Genomic DNA, 20,305 nt, shown 5'->3' with positions numbered 1-20,305 from the left:
CACTTCATTTCTCCACCTCACATGTCGTCATTTCAACTCCTCAGGTTTCCGAGTCTTCCAGGGTCACACACAAGGTTTCGTTGGTGGTCCGCGAGTTGATCCAGCAGCGAGTCAAGTCATGGTGGGCGCACCATGCAGCGAGGGAAAAGAATTTGAAAACGCAGTTGATCTTGACAGGGCCATCCTCTGCAGTTTCAGGTGAGCATACCATTCCTCCCTTGCACAGCAGTTCCTCTTTTCCTTTGGCGATTCCTCCAGTTCTTCCAGCCACACCGATAGGCAGCGCATGTTCATGAAGTATTTGGCGCAAAAGCTTAAGGGGAAGCGTAGGAGCCCGACAAGATCTAGTGCAGTATTAGCAGATAAGGTCCCAGATGCAGCAAGGGATATGGTACATAGGAGCTCATTCAGAGCCGCTCGCTAGATGCGATCGCTCGCACCTAGCGTATGCAAATTCGGTTAAGTGACGGCATGGCAGGTGCTCGCTCGGAAAGGCATATGCACGCCCACTTTGTGTTGGCAAGCGATCACTATGTGTCTATAGATGCCCATTGGCGTATGTAGAGAAACCCACTAGCGCACGTCATCTCCAGGAAGTGTATTAAAACATTGGTACATAGAGGACCATCAGAAGGGCTCGCAGCGCTTCTGGTTGCCTTACTTTACCGCAAGCACTGCGAGGACTTCAGTGTAAAAAACAGGCATGTGACGTGTACTATGACACTGGCTGATAATTATGCATGCCTCTGAAATGGCGTTGCTACACGCAGGTACGCCTGCGTTCGCACCTCCACGCCCCCGTTATTAGTGTCCTACCCCTGTTACCACCCACAAATGGCTTCTCCTGTCACTCATTTCACTGGGCTGTCTTTGCTGGGCGAGCGAGCGGATTCCGATCGCTCAGAGTAGTTTGTGCATGCGCAGAACGAAGCGTGCGCATGCGCGGTCGCTTACCATCGCCGCAAACGAGCAAGTGGCCGCTTGAGAATGGGTCTGAATGAGCTTCATTGTGTGAACACGGATATACAGTACATAAGGGGTTTAGATGAAAAATTAAGGAACGGTTTAGGAGGGGCATGTTTGCCGTTATGGCTGATGCTAAAAAGAAGCTTTGGACCAGGCAAAGGTCTCCAGGGTAACTACAGAGAAGGCTCATTGTTCTTATCAAAATGGTAAACCGGCATGTACATATTCGCAGCAAGCTACCTAAAGACACGGCCAAGGGAATGCATGAACGTACTGAAGTTCACGCAGTTGGTTCATTGGACGGCACAGTGGCGTGTGCCTTAAGTCCCTGCCTGGGGCACCACGTACACGGGTTTGAGACCCGCCCCAAGCAGTAGTGATCACTCAATAGGCAGGGAACTGATGGGCTGCCAGTGGTCTGGAATGGAGATTTTTAAGCATTATTCATCGGCGAAGGGTGATGCCTGGCACCAATATGACGAGACTTTCAGGTAGAAGCAGGAGGGCCAGGCAGTTTTTTAGTTCGGCTTTAAGGCTGTGGAAGTCTGACTGGAGGTTGCCCAGCAGCCAAAAATAGCAGTTGATTCCGCGGTGCCCCGGAAACAGCCCTTTCCAGCAACTCTGGCACCGTCCAAGATAAGTGCTATGCGTTTAACATCGCTCAATGCAGTTAAAGGTAAAGGATTAAGATGTAGTTATAGGCATATCTGCATGCTGTGAGGTGGCGGACACGCAGCCAAAGAATGCATCCGCATCGGAGGCACTGGAGCAGGTCGGGGGGAGCACTGAAACGAACAACGAGGCGGTGTTAAATAAGACACTTTCCCTGGTTAATTTGGTTGAGTTGCGAAAGTGGTTAGGTCACTATCCTCTCAGGGAGGAAGCTGCCTCTTATTATTTTTTTTTTTGACGGTTTTGAGTTCGGCTTTCATTTGCCCTTAACCCGTAATATCTACGTTATATCCAGACGGAATCTGAAGTTAGTTCGGGATCACCCTGTGGTCATTAGCAGTAAGTTAGAGATGGAGGTTAGATTGGCATGCATGTGCGGCATTTTTTTTTTTCGTCCCCCCCCTTCATGAAGGATTTATACATCTCACCTTTAGTTTTCGTGCCTAAGAACGATCCAGGCAAATTCCGTTTGATACGACATCTCTCTTAACCGGAAGGGGGTTTGGTCAACGACGCTTTAGATCCTACAGATTGACAAATGGTTTACCACTCATACAAGCAGGCCTCGGAGATAGCACAAGGTTAGGGGTATCAAGCATTGATGGCCAAGGTGGATATTGAATTGGCTTCCGAATGCTGCCCCTCCAACCTGAATCTTTCAAATATATGGGTTTTAGGTCTGCAGAAGGCTATTACGTAGATAAGTGCCTAACAATGGGATTTTCTATTTCGTATTCCATTTTCGAACGCTTCAGCTCGTTTTGCATTGTGCATGCAGGCGGGTACAGTTCAGCTGGCGGTGGCCCATTTGGCAAGATAATTTTTTGTTAGCGGTGCCACTCGGTACTTCGGTTTGTGGGGATTAGTTTTTTTCGCTGCAAGCGCTTTTCTCAGTTCTGGGTGTACTGGTCGCCATGATACAACGGGGGGCCCGTTTACAAGCTTGTCTTTTCTAGGGATAGAGATAGACCCTATACTAGGTATTTGCCGTTTGCTATTGGAGAAGGTTCGTAGGTTAAGGGAGCTGTTGGAATCATTCCTTTTGGCGTAAAGGTGTCGCTATGGCAATTACATTCATTTTTGGGCCTTTTTAAATTTTGCTCGTAGAGTGATTCCCACAGGTAGGAATTTCTGTCGGCGTTTGAAACGTGCCACGGCAGGAGTTAAAAAAGCCGCACCACCTTTTTAGCATATCACAAAACTTGTGTTTTGATCTGTATGTATGGTTGGTAATTTTACGGAACTTTAACAGTGTTCGTATATGGCTTCCGCCACAAGTGGACACTTACGAACTTGTTATTTATAGATGCATGCTGTTCTTTGGGTTTCAGGGCATTCTTAGACGGTATTTGGTGCGCGTAAGCGTTGCCCGATTCTTAAAGGTGTCAGGTTTTAACCGCAAGCATGCTATTTTTTGGGCTCTTTCCAATCGTGGTTGCAGTTGAGCCGTGGATTAGCTAACAATAGGAGGATAGTGTTCTGGTGTGATAGATTAAGCATTGTTCATGCTATCAATAATCAGAGTCCAGTTATTAAGGCATTTACCCCTTTTGTGTTTACGTGGGCTATAGAGTCTCGGTCCCGTCGCGGTCTAGGCTGATGCTTTCTCTCATTTTCAAAGGGGTTCGGTTTAAAGCGCTGGCCCCTTTTGCATGTCTTATTTTGTTCTGTCCTCTCCGTGTCTGGCAGATTGTCACGCCACATTGAAGGATTTGCAATAATGTCGTTGGACCAAGTTCGCTGAGGTCCTATTCAGTGGCTTGGACCATTTGTCAAGGCTTTCTGGTTTCCAGGAGAGGGAAATAGCCGATCCATGACTAAATGTTAGAATTTGTTTGGAATTGGACCGGGTCGTTCTACAGCGGCTATGTCAGCAGCGCTGTGCGGCATTTCTTAATTCTCAAGGGTGCATGGTGGGCAGACCCCACCAAGTTGTTTTTGTTAGCTAAAGCAATGACAGGTTGGGCTAAAGAGCACCTAGTTCCAGGGGATTCACATAGGCCCATTGATACAACACTTTTAAAGGAGCTAATAGTCGCAGTATCGGGGGGTGCTTTGGGTGATTACGAAGCAGTACTCTTTTAGTTTAGTGTTCTCACTAGCTTATTTCGGGGCATTTAGAATTGGCTAATTTTGTGGCATATACATAGATCAATATCTGATCAGCAAGCTAGAGGGCGGTGGATCCCTATCCCAGCGCATACAGACCCTACCATCAATCCAGTGGGTTTGGCCATGCACTTTTACAAGGTACGGCCTACTGGCAGCGCGATTTGTCTCATCCATGCCCATCAGACACAGCTGTCCGAGTCTCAGTTCACAAGGGATTTTCAAAACTGTTTGATAGCTTTAGACTTGCTGTTAGATCAGTTTGGAACCCATTCTTATAGGATTAGGGCAATGACTTGCGCAGCAGCTGCAGGTGCTTCTGTCGACATTTTAAACAGTTAGGTCGATGGAAGTCGTCAGCTTACAGGACTTATTTGCGGGGGGATAAGTTAAATAGTTAGCAGCGCTTCTTGCGAGTTTGTTGGGAAACCCAGGGGCCTTATGCCTACTGACGCTTTGGAGGTTGAAGGGCTTTTCAGTTTTGTCCTCAAAGAGGTTTTATGTTTTTACCTTCATCTGGGCCACCCAACTATTGTTTTCCTTCCCTGGGCTAAGCTGTTTGAATATTTTTACCAATGCTGATATGAGTAACCCATTTTTACAGTTTTTCTCGAGTGTGCTAATTGTCGGGTGTGGTTCATGGGGCATTCCTATATTTACTGGGCTAATCAGCATCCTTTAGCATTTCATGCCCCTCAATTGTCAGGAACTGACAAGATTTAGATGGTTTGGGTTTAGGTGCACGTGGTGGTCTGGCCTTTTTGGATGCCCTATGGGCGGCAGAAGAGAGAATTTGGGCCCCAACTGTTTAGTCACACATTAAGCCCGATGGGGTACAACTCACAGGTGCAGGCCTGGAATGGTTTAATTAGAGACCTTTGCGGATTTCTATAGAGACTAACTGTTTCCGATGGGTGGCGGGCCCGGTTCTGTGAATCGGGCTTTGGGGGGAAGCAGTGCTCCTAGGCGGCCTATTATGACGTAAGAGTGCCTGGGTAGCATTTTCCTTTTGATAGTGGCGAGTTGGTCATCTACCTTAGTGGGAGGACCTGGCCTTCATCTTAGGGAGGGGTCAAGGCTATGCCAATTAAGGGTGAATGGTACTTCCTCAGGCCAGGTTGCGTGGGGCGGGGATCCGCCCCCTTTATTTAGTCAAATACAATTATTGGGCTGTGGCCTCGGAGTACGGCTTTCTTACTGCCACCAATCTCTCAATTTCAATTTACAATCTGATCAAATAAATTTTGTCTGTGTCCTCTTTTAATTCCACATAAGTGTCTGAGTTGTTATTTCTAGTTATTTAGTTAAGTTACGCAGCAAAATGTAAGAATAAAACAATGGGTGACTTAACGGTATTGTAAGTATAAGCTGCTGATAACATTATGTACTGTCTTCTCTCCGACTGCAGTGGTGAAGGGGGAATAGTTAAAAAATCTACTGTACTGTACAAAAGAACTTAGCTCTATGCAATGTGTGGATTGTGCAGTATGGTCTAAATAATGCTGTTGGAAATGTGCCTGGCAACTGTGCTGTGCAATATGGCCATTGCACTTAGTAGAACTTGTTCAGCACTCACCTTGTAGTGAATCCCACCATGAGTTACCATGCCCTGTCTACAGCCCTGTCAATTACATACATCCTCCTTGTGCAATATCTGCTGTCCATTACTATAACTGGGCATACTGCATAATTCCACAGTCAGGGCTACCATCAGAAATGTTGGGGCCCGGGCCAGTACTGACAAAATAAGCAGGGCCTCCCTGGGGGATGGGGGAGACAGGGCTGGGAAGAATGGCTGGACTAAGGGGGGTGGCACAGGATGGGGAAGGATGGCTTGACTTGGGGGGGGGGCACAGGGCTGGGAAGGATGGCTGGACTAGGGGAGAGCACAGGGCTGGGAAGAATGGCTGGACTAGGGAGGGGAGCACAGGGCTGGGAAGGCTGGCTGGACTGGGGGCATAGGCCTGGGAAGGTTGACTGGACTAGGGGGGCACACGGCGAATGGCTGGACTGAGGGGGGCACAGGGCTGGGAAGGCTGGCTGGACTGGGGGGGCACAGGGCTGGGAAGGCTGGCTGGACTGGGGGGGCACAGGGCTGGGAAGGCTGGCTGGACTAGGGGGGCACAAGGCTGGGAAAGCTGGCTGGACTGGGGGAGGGCACAAGGCTGGGAAGATTGGCTGGACTAGGAGGGCACAAGGCTGGGAAGGCTGACTGGACTAGGAGGGGGCACAGGGCTGGGAAGGCTGACTGGACTAGGGGGGGCAAAGGGCTGGGAAGGCTGGCTGGACTAGGGGGGGCACAGGGCAGGGAAGGCTGGCTGGACTAGAGGGGGGCATAGGGCAGGGAAGCCTGGTTGGACTGGGAAGAAAACAGGACTTGGATGTCAGAGTTTTGGATTGCATTGTCAGCCAGGGAGTAGAAACAGCGGCGGCGTCATTTTAAATATGGTGTTGGCCGCGAGCCAATCACAGCTCACAGCTCGATGTTGATTGACAGCACGCCCCCTTTGGTGGGCAGGCCGGGGGGGTGGCTGCCCAGACAGAGGCGTTCCCATGACAACGCCTATCATCTGGGGGCGGCCCCACTGACATCACAAGTGATGTCAGTGGGAGAGCTTTCGGCTCTGTTTGAGCCAAAGGCTCTCTGGGGCTTGCGGCAATGAGACCCTACCACAAGGCCATCTTCCTGGCCGCTCGCTATAGCTGTGGGTGGTCAAAAAAAAAAAAGACCGTCCCTGATTCATTGCGAGCGCTCTGTCAGTGCGACCAGCTCTGAATCAGGACCTCAGTACGGATCGCAACTGTGAATGCAATAACGATTACGCACACAGTCTCACGAAGATATGCTAATCCTCTGAGATCGCTATGCCATCACAGCACAACATAAGGACGCCCATCTTACCTTACATACATCCGTAATACTTAGCAAGACTGCAAAACCATCGGTAACATCGAGTACAATCGCAGCCTCACACACACACTTGCACAAGGTCTGACCTTACTCAGGAGTTGCTAACCTTGTCATACGCAGTGAGTACACAAGCTGCGTAAGGCATCGCAGTGGATAATTTATGCACGCCCCTGCAACAGCGTTCAAATGCACTGATACGCCTGCGTTTCGCCGACCACCCCCGTCACTACCCCCAAACGGTACTTCCTGTCAATCACTCTGCGATGGGACTGCGTAGTGATTGCAGTGGAGTGTTCGTACATATGCACTGCGATGCATACGTATGCACAGAACGCAACAATCGCCGATTGTGTGCGTAATTGCAGTTGACACAGAGATAAATACATATATGTGCCCATATGCAAAGTTGAACAAACGTTTGACGTGCACCTACCCCCAATCTGTATGCTTCTTTTGATCCTCCTCATCATCATCAGTGCAGATTTGTGCTAGCTCAGGTTTTATGCCTGCTAGGCCAGGTAACAATGGGCAACGCATACACATTACAAACAGCTGTTCTCAGCATTCATAGGTAGTTGAAACATCTGTTACAGCTTGAGATGTCCTGAATGAAAACAGACTCGTATCACAACAACTTATACTACCCATAAAATGCATTGTTGTTCCTTAAAAAAAAATGTACGTTTGCAAATATTTGTGTAGAACACAATGATCATTGGCCTAATATGCTTAGGATAGCAGAGCCAATGGATTTGAGAAAGCAGCTGCAAGTGATTACATCACACCATAAAACTAACTTTACCAAAAACATCAAAATCAAAACACAAAACCTTAGCGATTTATGCATTTAGAAAATACAATCGTACCCTTACACTAAAAAGTGGAACATATTCTATTACAAAAATTTAGAGTTTTAGGTGATTTGGGCTCTATTCACTAAGGCTTGGAGAATGATAAGTACCAACCAATCAGCTCCTAACTGTCATTTTTCAAACACAGCCTGTAACATGACAGAGCTGATTGGTTGGAATTTATCTTTCTCCACTTTATCTCTCTCCAAGGCTTAGTGAATAGACCCCTTGTCTGGCGTGCACTCTTAGGTGCATATTTATGAAAAATTGTGAGCAGCCCCTTAAAATGAAGAATCCTTATCGCCGCATATTGCAGCAAAAAGGATTTTATTTGTAGGTGGGATGTACCAATGTAGTTTTGTTTCCATTGACCTTTGAGAAAGGCGCCACAGAGCGCTGAAACGCATTAGAGGAATCAATATCTATATAGTAGGACTTTGTGACACAGGAGCTTTGCTAAAGTCTGCATTCTGCTTTACCTTCATTTTGGTCCTTAAGAATACGTCCCTCTGTGACTGCACCTTAAACGCTCTGGATCCCGGTGGTAAGAATCCCGACAGGGTTAGGATAACAACACCTGTCGGTAAGTATCTTAACCCTCCCCCTACCCCTCCCTCCCCGCTGCCTAAACCTAACTCTCCCCCCCAAAGTGCCTAACCCTAACCTTCCCTCTTCCCGTCCCTCCCCGCTGCCTAAATCTAACCCTCCCCACTCCTGCAGCCTAAACCTAACCCCCCCCTTTTGCCTAACCCTAACCCTCCCCCAGCACTGTGTCCACCTCTGAATCAGGCCCAGTTCTATATGTGTATATTGTTTGATATACTTAGTGCATCATGATGCAATGACATATTTGAGACTCCAGTCATCATCAACAACTTAAAGAATAGTATGTGAATGTGTTAAAAAAATGGAACTAACTAAATAAATACTTTGATCAAAATGTCTCCTCTCCAACTTCAAAGTGATCCAAGCACCAGCACTCATAGGCCTGGACTGGTTGCCACTGCTGTGGGGTAATAAATAGTGTGGAGTTTTCACACCAGGCTATGATACAAAGGGGCACAAATAAAAAATGAATAACCATCTTGTGAACGATTTCACATGAGGAACCTGAAGGTGTAAAGTTTGTATAGTCCACCAGTGTTCATCAACATATAACATGAATAACGTCCTCTGTGGTCCAATCTCTATGTTTGGGTCCCGAGTCTTCCACTTCAAAGGTATTGCCCCCACTGCCGGGCACGTAACCTCCTCACCTTGATCCTCAGCACACCGTCCTGTTAACGCCAACACGTTTCGACTCTCTCCGGGGTCTTTTTCAAGACAAAAAGACACTGATCAAGGCCTTGAGAAAGACCCCGGAGAGGTCCTGGCGTTAACAGGACGGTGTGCTGAGGATTATGGGAGGAGGACACATGCCCGGCAGTGGGGGCAATACCTTTGAATTGGGAGACCCGGGACCCAAACATATGGAGTCTGATGACACAAGGCTTATAAGAACTGCCCATTGTCAGTTCTCACCTGCTGCTGGTAATTATCCTCATAACCACCACTAAGGAGATCATGTGATCATGTTATATGTTGATGAACACTGGTGGACTATATAAAACCTTCAGGTTCCTCATATGAAAGCGCTCACAAGATGGTTATTCATTTTTAATTTGTGATTCATGTATGTAGAGTGTGGGGTGCACTTTATTATTATCAGTCAGCTACAGGTCACCTGCGCATTGGAGAAAATACCTTTTTTCTATTACCTATGATACAATGGGGCACTGAGAGGGGGGGAGCAGGTACTTGTTTAAGCTTATTTTGCATGTTGTACTGTAAAGGCAAATGTAAAGCACTTTGAGTCCTTTAGGAGAAAAGCGCTATATAAATAAAATGATTATTATTATTATTACTAATTACCCTGGCCCGGGCTTGTTGGAGGGGCCCGGTGGGGGCCCAGGTCAGCTGCTAAGGAGGACAAATTTCCCCCTTTGCAGCAAATGTCCATGATGGTCCTGCGCTTGAGTCCCCATGGTTTGCGCTTGGAGACATACTGTAGAACAAATTTGAACTCAGGGAGAATTAATTTCAGTGGGGGGGGGACTAGTCAGCCGTGGGGATGTTGCGGCCCGCCCAGGTCTGCCCCCCCCCCCACCTGCGCTGATTGAGCACCTCCACCCACTGAATTTGCCCACTGGCTGGCATGGCGCCCTCCCTGTTGGTGCCGCATTTTTAATACCCTTTTTATAAGGGGCGTCGCCACCCCACCTCGGAGTGCGATTAGGTCATGCGCCCTACTGTACCAGGGCCAGGCGTCGCTCTGTACACCACCTAATGATACACTGAGATGGTCACTCTTTTCCAGGAGAACCTGCTTTCCAGGAGACACCACCATAGCCTGTTCAGCACTGGATTAAGGGAACTATTTACTAAACCTTGGATGTAGATAATGTGAACGGAGATAAAGTCCAAACCAATCATCTCCTAACTGTCATTTTTCAAACAGTCTGTGATGGTCACAGGTGTTTATAGAACTACAAGAATCAGCATGTTCTGGCATTTAGGGTCCACTGGAACCTGTGGTGCCACATATAGAATACTGAAAAACAGACACAGGGGAAAAATTCACATTCACTATTTCATCATTGTATTAATTACCAATATCTACAGGAATCCTGTTTATTATTGGATTTTCCAATTTCTAATCCAAAGAGGGAAAAAAACACATTGGCACAGAAGACTTGCTTCCCTGGGTGTATCCGCAATGAGGCACATTGTAACATGAGGTTTAATGATACAATTTATAAAACACCATCTTTTAAATACTGCAAGGGTCCGTGCTGATCAACATCATCGGAGAACCGATATTTGCACCAGTGGTTTAGCATCTGCAACAGATACATCTCCTAATTGGTGTGTTTTTGTTTGCTTCCTGACCCCAGCTGAGCAGTTCCGTTGCTCATTCTGAGTAAGCATAAGCTTACTCAGATGGGCGATGACAGCGACCATCATGACTGATGGTCACGATGGTGATCCATTGCTGCATCTTCGGATGCAGCACTCGGATTGCAGATGCTGGTAGGAGGCGTCTTTTTTCTACAGACACCTCCTTCTGCAAATGCTATGTCCAAGGACACAACAGCTATGCTAACTGCGTCCATCACTCAATCAGGCCCTCAGCCCTATCCCTCCCCTATTCCATACCTGTATGTGTGCGACAAATTTGCATATAGACGTGCAGCATGGAAATGCACATTTTACACTAAAACAAGGTGTAGCTCCATCTGCAAATGTGCCGTTTTCTGTTCTGCTTACATTTGTCTATATTATTCTTTAGAAGGACCAAATCCATCTCCGGTTTCAATCTAATTGATCATATCAAGATGAGAAAAGGTTTGTATGAGAGATGTACTGAGGCCAGATTAATAGGTTTCAGATCGTTATTAAATGTGGTGTTTCCATTTTGGAGATGGCAACATAGATCAAGTCCAGCTGTTATGTGTCTTCGTCATACACAAAATATGGTCAGGGGGGCTTTCAACACCATAGGCAGTGCAGACATTGTGGAGTCAAAAATGCGTGTTTATGAAGTGTGAAGTAACAGGTATGAACTAGTTTTATAAGCATATTAATGTTCATATTTCTAACAGATTCTGGTGACACCTACAAAGCTATCTACACACAGCACATCAAGACACAACCCAGAGCGTAAGACGGTGAGGAACAGATAAGAATGCTTCACCCTCTGATGAAACTGTATATTTTAATAAATGTATTAATCGCGCTTCCTGGGTGACTATCAATTTAATTATCTTATTTGTTCTAGAATGCCTCTTTTATTGCACAATATTTAAAATATAAAAACCATTAATGAATCCTTCAAAAATCGATAAAATTACATACATTTAATAAAACAGCATGAAGTTAAGTACGGTATTATAAGTAAAACGTGTGTGTGGATTTCTCACCCTGCTAGTTGTGTCCAAGGATATTATCCTTATAAGATAGTGTAGTAGCAAAGTTTATCATAATCTCCAACCACTTTAGATGTAATAATGATCACAGGTTCAGAGACAAGAGACTTGTAAATAGATATCTTTGTTCTGATTATAATATAAGTTCATTATTGAACCAATAGGCGTAACTACCATAGGTGCAAGGGGTGCGGCTGCTTAGGGGCCCAGAGCTGAGGGGGCCCATCTTGCTTGTCAAAGTTACATGTGTTATATACTTTTTTCACCATTTGGTGGTACATAGGCAGGGGCTGGCTGGCAACTTTTAGCCTGGGGGACAAATGCATGCAGGCGGCCCTGGCAGAGGAGTAGCATGTAGCCAGGGTGCCCGAAGAACGTGCCTGCTACAGCGCCCCACCCCCACCTCAAGTGTTCCAGGGAGGAGGCGGGTCCATATGGGATTAATGTAAAGTAAAAATAAAGATTAGGGGCAGCCCCGTTGTTGTGCACATATGCAGTGCCCCCCTGTGCCCCAGGAGAGGACCCCCTTATGCAGGCCTCCAGTAGTGCCCCCAGTAGTGATCCCCCTATGCAGTGCCCTTTTGCCCCCAGTAGTAAACCCCTTATATAGTGCCCCCAGTAGTGGTACCCCTATGCAGTGCTCCTTATATAGTGCCCCCAGTAGCAGTCCACCCTCATGCAGTGCCCCCAATAGTGGTAACCCTTATGCAATGCCCCTTAAATAGTGGCCCCAGTTGTAGTCTCCCCCCTATGCAGTACCCCAAGTATTGCCCTTTTTATAGAGCCCCCAGCAGTGGTCCCTCGATGCAGTGCCCCCAGTGGTAGTCCCCTCCCCCCTATGTAGTGCCCCTAGTAGTAGTCCCCTCCCCCCTATGCAGTGCCCCTAGTAGTTGTCCCCTCCCCTTGTAGTGCCCCTAGTAGTAGTAGTCCCCCCTTGTAGTGCCCCTAGTAGTAGTAGTCCCCCCTTGTAGTGCCTCCAGTAGTGGTCCCCCTTTGTAGTAGTAGTCCTCCCCACTTGTAGTGCCGCCAGTAGTGGTCCCCCCTTGTAGTGCCCCCGCTGTAGTCGCCCCCCCTTGTAGTGTCCCCAGTATTGATCTTCCCCTTGTAGTGCCCCCAGTAGTGATCTCCCCCTTGTAGTACCCCCAGTAGTGATCTCCCCCTTCTAGTGCCCCCAGTAGTGGTCTCCCTCTTGTAATGCCCAAGTAGTAGTCCCTCCCTCTTGTAGTGCTCCCAGTAGTGGTTCCCCCTTTGTAGTGCCCCCAGTAGTAGTAGTCCCCCCCTTTGTAGTGCCCCCAGTAGTAGTAGTCCCCCCTTGTATTGCCCCCAGTAGTAGTAGTCACCCCCTTGTATTGCCCCCAGTAGTAGTAGTCCCCCCCTTGCAGTGCCTCCAGTAGTGGTTCCCCCTTGTTGTGCCCCCAGTAGTAGCAGTCCCCCCCTTATAGTGCCCCCAGTAGTGGTCTCCCCCTTGTAGTGCCCGCCCCTCCCCCAGTAAACACACATAATAAAAAAAAAAAAAACCCACTTAGCTCAATCCCTGCTCCAGCCGTCAGCATCCGCTCCTCTGTCTGTCCTTCCCGGGCCGGGCCACTCTACATTATGGGAGAGACGTCATGACATCATGACGCCTCTCCCATTACCTGTGGGAGCCGGAAGATTGAGCGGCTCCTGCAGTGGGCAAAGCAGCAGCTAATGAGAGTCTGACAGACTCTCATTGGCTGCTGATCAAAACAAACACACAGCTGCCGGTGGCGGTGACTGTGTGTTTGTCACTTGTGTAGCGCTGACCGAACTCCGTCCGGTCAGCGCTACACACGCAGTGCAGTTTGTGTCACAGTGACACAGACTGCCCGTGGCCCACATGATGCTACAGCCCGGGGGGCACATGGCACCCTGCCCCCCCGGCCACCCCGCCACTGTACATAGGGGCCCTTACAAACTTTTGTTATGGGGCCTTCGTATACCTAGTTATGCCCCTGAGAACCAAACATATTCTCACATCAAGGAATCCTCTTATTTAGCTGGAGGGATGGAGATAAAGTTAATTAGATATGTTCTTTATCTATAGCTAATGTACAGAGAGAAGCTAAAAATTTGTGGCATATAAAGAATATCTTCCCTTGACAACCTTTGTAGTGTTTTTTGTTATATATATCACACACCACCCCACACCAGTATAGATTACCACACACAGCTGCCCCCCCCTTTCCCCCTCCCCTTACACCCTCATCCACCCCTCACCCACCTTTCCCCCAGTCACCACCATCCCCCACCTACACCTGTGCAGCGCTACCCTTCAAACCTTCAGATATATTAGTACGGTATACAGCTTCAAAGTGGAGGTACCCGGTCACACATAAGTAGAAAAAATACCAATGTTTCAGTAATTTAATGCTTTCATCAGGGATAATTAAGATCAACTTAAATAATCACAAGCCCACTAATTACCCTACTGTAGGTTACCATTAGGTGCCATCACAAAGGTACATCAATAATGATATATTCATGTATAAATTGACCAGTTGCCCTCCGATGATTTCTGTTTGGTGGGCAAAGACTGTGTTTTGCCCCACCATGAACTTCTATACAAAAGCGAATGGGGATGAAGCAATAATAGAACTTGCCAACTGTTGTTGTTTCTGTATAACAAAATTAAGTTATCTTCATGTTTGTTCTGCGTACATTTATATTTTGCAAACACATTTTGTTTTTTTCTTTCCATTCATTTTGCTATCACAAATTGCAGTAAGTAGAAGCAGACACACGAGACCGGGAAGCTGCATTTCCCATTGACTGTTCTTGTAAGTTGTACAACAATGGAACCGAGAGAGCGAATGAAATTTGCGGCCTGCGGACGGTTTAAAACGTTAGCAGCAGTCTCATTGTCACCTGCACATAGCACATGCCAGATATTATAGCACATACCATAACCAGGGAGGCAGTGACTATAGATTTAAACATTTTACCAGTCAAATGAGATTAGGCTGTCAATGAAATCTGAATAGAGACTAGGTTAGTGACTAAGAAAACTAAAAAAATGTAAGATGAACAATTGAATTTATCTCTCTTTCTAACAGCTATTGTACTAATAGGAAGTTAATATTAATAATATTTATTTAATAATGTATAAATAAATTTTTATAGTAAAATAAACAACAAAACTGGGGTCGGCCAGTTCTAGCCAACATAACATAGGATTGGGAGTCTTCTATAGTAGTCCTTAGCTTTTTGCCCCCTCATGAAAATTTTCGTTCCTATGCCCCTGGCTATACAGTATGTACTTCAGTAATATAGTCATAGTGATAAGCAATTTTAAAATAACCTAATATTTTCTTGATACAACATAAATAACAGTTGTTTCAATTCAATCAATCACAAATAAGAACACAAAATGAAAGAACATACAGCAATCGAATGTATTATCTCACATAGGGTGGGATGTACTAAGCATCACATCTGCGATGCGGTACATCCCACCTCTATTCGGGTACATACCATGGTTGATGACCGCAGTATGTACCTAGAATATTGCATAGGATGGCTCTCCTGATAAGAGCTGTCCTTTGCTATCCCCCGGCTAGAGGGACTTCTAGGTTTATCACACAGAAGTCACTCTGGAGTCCTTCAGCGCATCAGGGTGATGGGAGGGATCTGACAGGATCCCTCTCAGGGAAGGCATCTTGATAAGAAGCCCATAGGCTTCTATTGAGTAACGCCACATCAGGACGAAGCATCCAAATGCATCAATTCCGGTGCTTTGTACATATGGGAAATCACTGAAAACAGCATTCGAGGGATTTACTGCTTTTTCCCCTTTCGTACATCCATAGTGGCTTATTCATGAGATCACTTTCTCTTTTTTTGTCACTTGTACTCTTCTTCTGGGGCATCTCCTGTCACTGTCCAACAGTAATCAACAAGCATAGAAGCGTTCCACCCACCCCGATATATTCCTTCCATTGCTGAAATGACTTGGTGGAATTGCTTGCCATGATCAAGCGGTTGTCAAGCAAAACGAAAACAGATGAGAGTCGAGAAAGTGGATTTTGAGTGACATGTGGCAGCCTAATTGATGATACTCTTCTAGAAGGTTATTCATAATCTCAGTGTGGTTTCCAGCTCTTCTGTTACCCAAGAAGCCATGCACAACACCTTTACAGGCTTCCCAAGCAGCTTTCTCATTAACCTGGAGAACTCGGACAAAGTTTTCATCCTTAAGAAATTGATGAATTTGTAGACTAACAAAGATCCCTTCCTTAAGTTTAGCATCACTCAGATGTAGAAATTTTCCTCTCAGGTACTGGGAAGCTTCTCCTTCTTTGTTCATCCCCTTTACAAAGTTGTTCATGAGCCCGAGTTTGATGTTTAAAGGGGGCAAAATTATTTTGCTTCGAGAGGACTGTGATGGACATTTTTCCATGGCCTACAATGACTCGCCATTCCTGTATTCAGGTTTGCCAACCTATATATTCTCTAGACACCACAATTCCCTAGTATTTAACAAAATACCCATATTGTACATCATCATAAATGGGCTATATCTCGGAACCGGGCGCTGAGTTTTAAATGTCAGATTTTTTTCACATGCTGAAATCAATTAAAATAACCAGTTTCACGTCAGAAACATTTTCACTGTTGCACAGTGTTATCGCTACTAATGTGTGACTCCGAAACAAAGAGAGACTAAGAGGAATACATTGAGAAATTAATAATCCATGGAAATAGTCTTTCAAGGAGTGTAGCTCAAAGGATAACGGTCTCAGTGGCACAGAATCAAGACAATGGTCTGCAAGACAGAATCCAGGATTTCAGGTCGTAGAATGTGTCCAGTCTATAGGCCCGTACACACTGGACGATTTTTATGAATGATAACCATATCGTTGAACGATATATCATTCAAATGGTCCAGTGTGTATAAACCTAACGACTAATGATGCGCTCTCCCGCAGGTCATTAACGATATCCCCAGTCGTCTGTACATGAAGCTCAATCAAGGGATATCATTAGCGATGCCATGCTGCTGAATGCAGCATGGCCCTGCTTCCCCACCCCCTGCCGTCGTTCGTTGTTGCCGGCATCGGGAAGTGTGTATGCATTTGCCGATGCCGGCTCCCCAGCCAAGTCCGTCTCTGACGAGGTCACTCCATACACACATCATCCAGTGTGTATGGGGCTTAAGACACCATAGCTGCTGCTGAAATATTTTGGAATTATATGCTTCATTTTGTTTGTTAAAATCTTAGCGACAGAATATATTGATCAATGTCCTTAGATTTTTGCAGCAGCTGAGATTTCACAGGCTGCTCCTGTCCTGTGAGAGAGATTTTCCATAACACTCCAGATATAAATGTCAAACAATCCACCAGACGACTGGTGCAAATAGACTGTGAACTAACATCCTCTTATACTCTGAGTGTAACCACTGCAATAAAACAACTTTAGTTTTACACTTGAGTCTTGGCTGCAAAATGGTGTGAGGTGTGATGTCATGCTGAACACGGATGTACAGTGGGAGCGTGATGTATAGCCCTGAGCATGAATTATGACATTACATGGTTTTATTCCCTTACAGCTCCATTGCTGAGCTCACTGGATATTGGAATGTTTCCAGTGTTACCACAGCTGTGTGTTTCTTAGTATCGTCCAATGCAATATACTGACAAACTACAGATCGCTTTGAGACCAGGATAAATATCTCCTGAATAATGTTAAGACACTAGTGTATAAAGCTTGTGAGGCATAAGGAAAATGTTCTGTATCTGTATCACATTAATGCACCTATGTATTTAATGACCTAAGAGAATTCATACATGAAAGCCAAAATACTGTTCTCATAGCTGTAACAAGGGCTCCACCCCCTTTGCATGTGACATCATGATGTTGCGCATAAGGGGGTGGGGCCGCTGGCACCCGGAATTGCAACAGTGCCTGGAGCATCTTCAAGATGTTCCGGGCAGCAGTAATTACGGCAGGGTGCCTGTCTATAGCATCCAAAGGACGCTACAGGCAACACCGTCACAGCGATACTTGCTGCAGGGTACCGTTCCAGGCACCCTGCAGCCAGAAGCAGGGGACGTGGGGTGGCAACGGTGCTGCCCACAAAGCCCTGTGCTCTGTGTGCCCGCACAGCCCTAGTTAAGGCCCTGACTGTTCTTTCCCAAGTTATACAATCATACAAAATAATGAATATAAACATGTATGCAAAAACAACTATAGAGTGTAATATTTACCCCACCACCAAATACTTTACCACCTTCTCGTGCCTCTCCCTTCTGCTTCCAGTTATTCCCTCTTCAGCACTCATCTTCCACCTCTTCTGCTGTAGCTAATGGAGTCCTGTGGCTGCTTAGGTGACATGCAATAAAAGTATCCAACACCACTGAACATGAGAATGGCAGGTTAAACAAATCTTCTATATTTTTTATTTTTTTTCAGTATCTGTTTATTGAATTTCAGATAAACACACAATCAGCCAAAAGAAAAATATCCAAAAGTAGTATAAGTACAGTACAAGAAAAAGCATCAAAATTATCTCCTAAAACTGTATATTGGGATAGAGAATATAACAAAGCATGGGATTACCGATCTACTTTACTATGGAAACATGACCATGATCAAAGACGAGACAAAAGGGGGAGGGGAGAAGAGAGGGGGGAAAGGAAGAGAGGGGGGCACACTACCTAGCATATCACTGAACATAGAGGAATACTCAATGGAAGTGCATAGTCGGAGTGTAGGAGATACTAAGACATTAGCTGCATTATAGGTCACAGACAACTTAAACTCCAACTATGAGCACCAAGTAGAGGAAAATTCACTTTTTTTTTCAACTCCAAGTCGTAGGTCATCTATAGCCATATATAGGCCTATCCTAGTGATCCATTCTTTCAATGAGGGTGAGACATGGACTTCCATTGTACTGGGATTACTGCATTAGCAGCACTATTAAGGTATTTTAGCAAGAATTTTTTTAGGTTGTCACAGGGCCAGGATGTAGATGCAAGAGCCAGAAGGAGGGGTCAGTGGGAACCTCAGTACCCATAATGGATTTGGAAAAGGATATAACAAGCTCTCAGAAGGGGCACAGTGCTAGGCACTCTCACCAGATGTGTACCAGTGAGACCTCTGCAGAGTTACACCTGCAGCATCTGTCAGACACAGTGAGGAACATTTTTGCCAGAACCTGGGGGAAGCTATAAAAGCTGTATAGAACCTTGATTGAGTTTCAATAACTGAATAGCTAACAGAACTTGCAAAGGTATTATAGAAATCTTGTGCCAGTCTTTGGGATCTAAGGAGACCTCCAGGTCTCATTCCCAGTCTCTGGTGAATTTAGGGGGTTCTGGAAATACATGCTCAATGAACAATTGATAGCACTGCAAAAGAAGTGCAATGGGTGTAAAGAAGACAAGCACAGTGCCTCAAATAGGGTCAATGGTCTACTGCAGGCCAATCGTATATCACAAACTTTATACAAAGTGTTTGAGTTGTAGTTAATGCCAGATCTCAGCACCCTGCAGTGCCCATTGAGTCTGAAGGGAGCTAAAGAAAAACACACACTCAATGACCACCAGTGGCATAACTAGGGCAGGGTGAGTGGGGCATGTGCCCTGGGCGCCGTAGGACAGGCGGCACTGGGGTGCGCCACTGGCCACTGTCTGGCCCGGCCCTTCCTAGTTAGACAGTGTAGCGTTAACCACAGTGTGTGCTTTCAGCACTACACATTTACACAGGACTGGCGCTAGGCTTCCCTGCGCCCAGCGCTGGTCTGTGCTACACAGCTGAGCCCCTTCCCTCCCCCTGAGCGCTTACCCAATAGTGCCAGGAGGAGGATGGGAGGCGGTCTCAGGCTGTGCAGCTTAACACACACATCGCCGCCAGCGTGGCAGCGATGTGTATGTTAACCAGCAGCCAATGAGAGTCAGACAGACTCTCATTGACTGCTGCAGTGCCCACTGCAAGAGCCGGGCTGGAGCTCACTCATGAGCTCCGCCTTCTGGCTCCTGCAGTGGGTAATGGGAGAGACATCATGATGTCTCTCCCATAATGCAGGGCACGCCAGCCCGGGAGAACTGACATGCGTCGGCGGGAGCATTGGCCGGAGCCGGATCGTGGATTCAGGTAAGTGTAATTTTTTTTATTTTTTACTTGTATGCCTGCACTACGGGGAAGGGGGAGGGGGGCACTGCATTGGGGGATTGCTACTGGGGGCACTATATAAGGGGCACTGCATAAGGGGGACCACTACTGGGGGCACTTCATAGGGGGTACCACTACATGGGGCACTGCATAAGGGGGACCACTACTGGGGGCACTGAATAAGGGGAACCAATGAGGGGCTGCATAATGGGGACCACTACTGGGGGCATTGCATATTGGGGGTACTGTATAAGGGGATCTAATGGGGGGGCTGCATAAGGGGATCACTACTGGGGGTACTGTATAGGGGGCACTACTATGGGCCTGCATAAGAGGGACCACAACTGGGGACATTGCATACTGGGGGTACTGTATAAGGGGCACTACTGGGGTTAAGGTGCATATGGAAAGGAATGTTCAGAGTGACGATAAAGGGGTGTGTATTTTTATTTTTTTTTACTTGTATGGCTGCACTACAGGGGGGCACTGCATTGGGGGGGCTACTACTGGGGGCACCATTACTGGGGGGGCCTTTACTGGGGGTGGGGCACTACAACTGGGGGGGGCTACTACTGGAGGCACTGCATCGGGAGGGGGACCCTCTACTGGGGACTACTACTGGGGAGGGAACTACTACTGAGGGCACTATATAAGGGGCTTACTACTAGGGGCACAAGGGAAACTACTACTGGGGA

This window comes from Taudactylus pleione, unplaced genomic scaffold, assembly GCF_031769625.1.
Source record: "Taudactylus pleione unplaced genomic scaffold, aTauple2 ptg000099l, whole genome shotgun sequence".
NCBI lineage: Eukaryota > Metazoa > Chordata > Amphibia > Anura > Myobatrachidae > Taudactylus > Taudactylus pleione.
Note: the sequence above shows the minus strand (reverse complement) of the source record.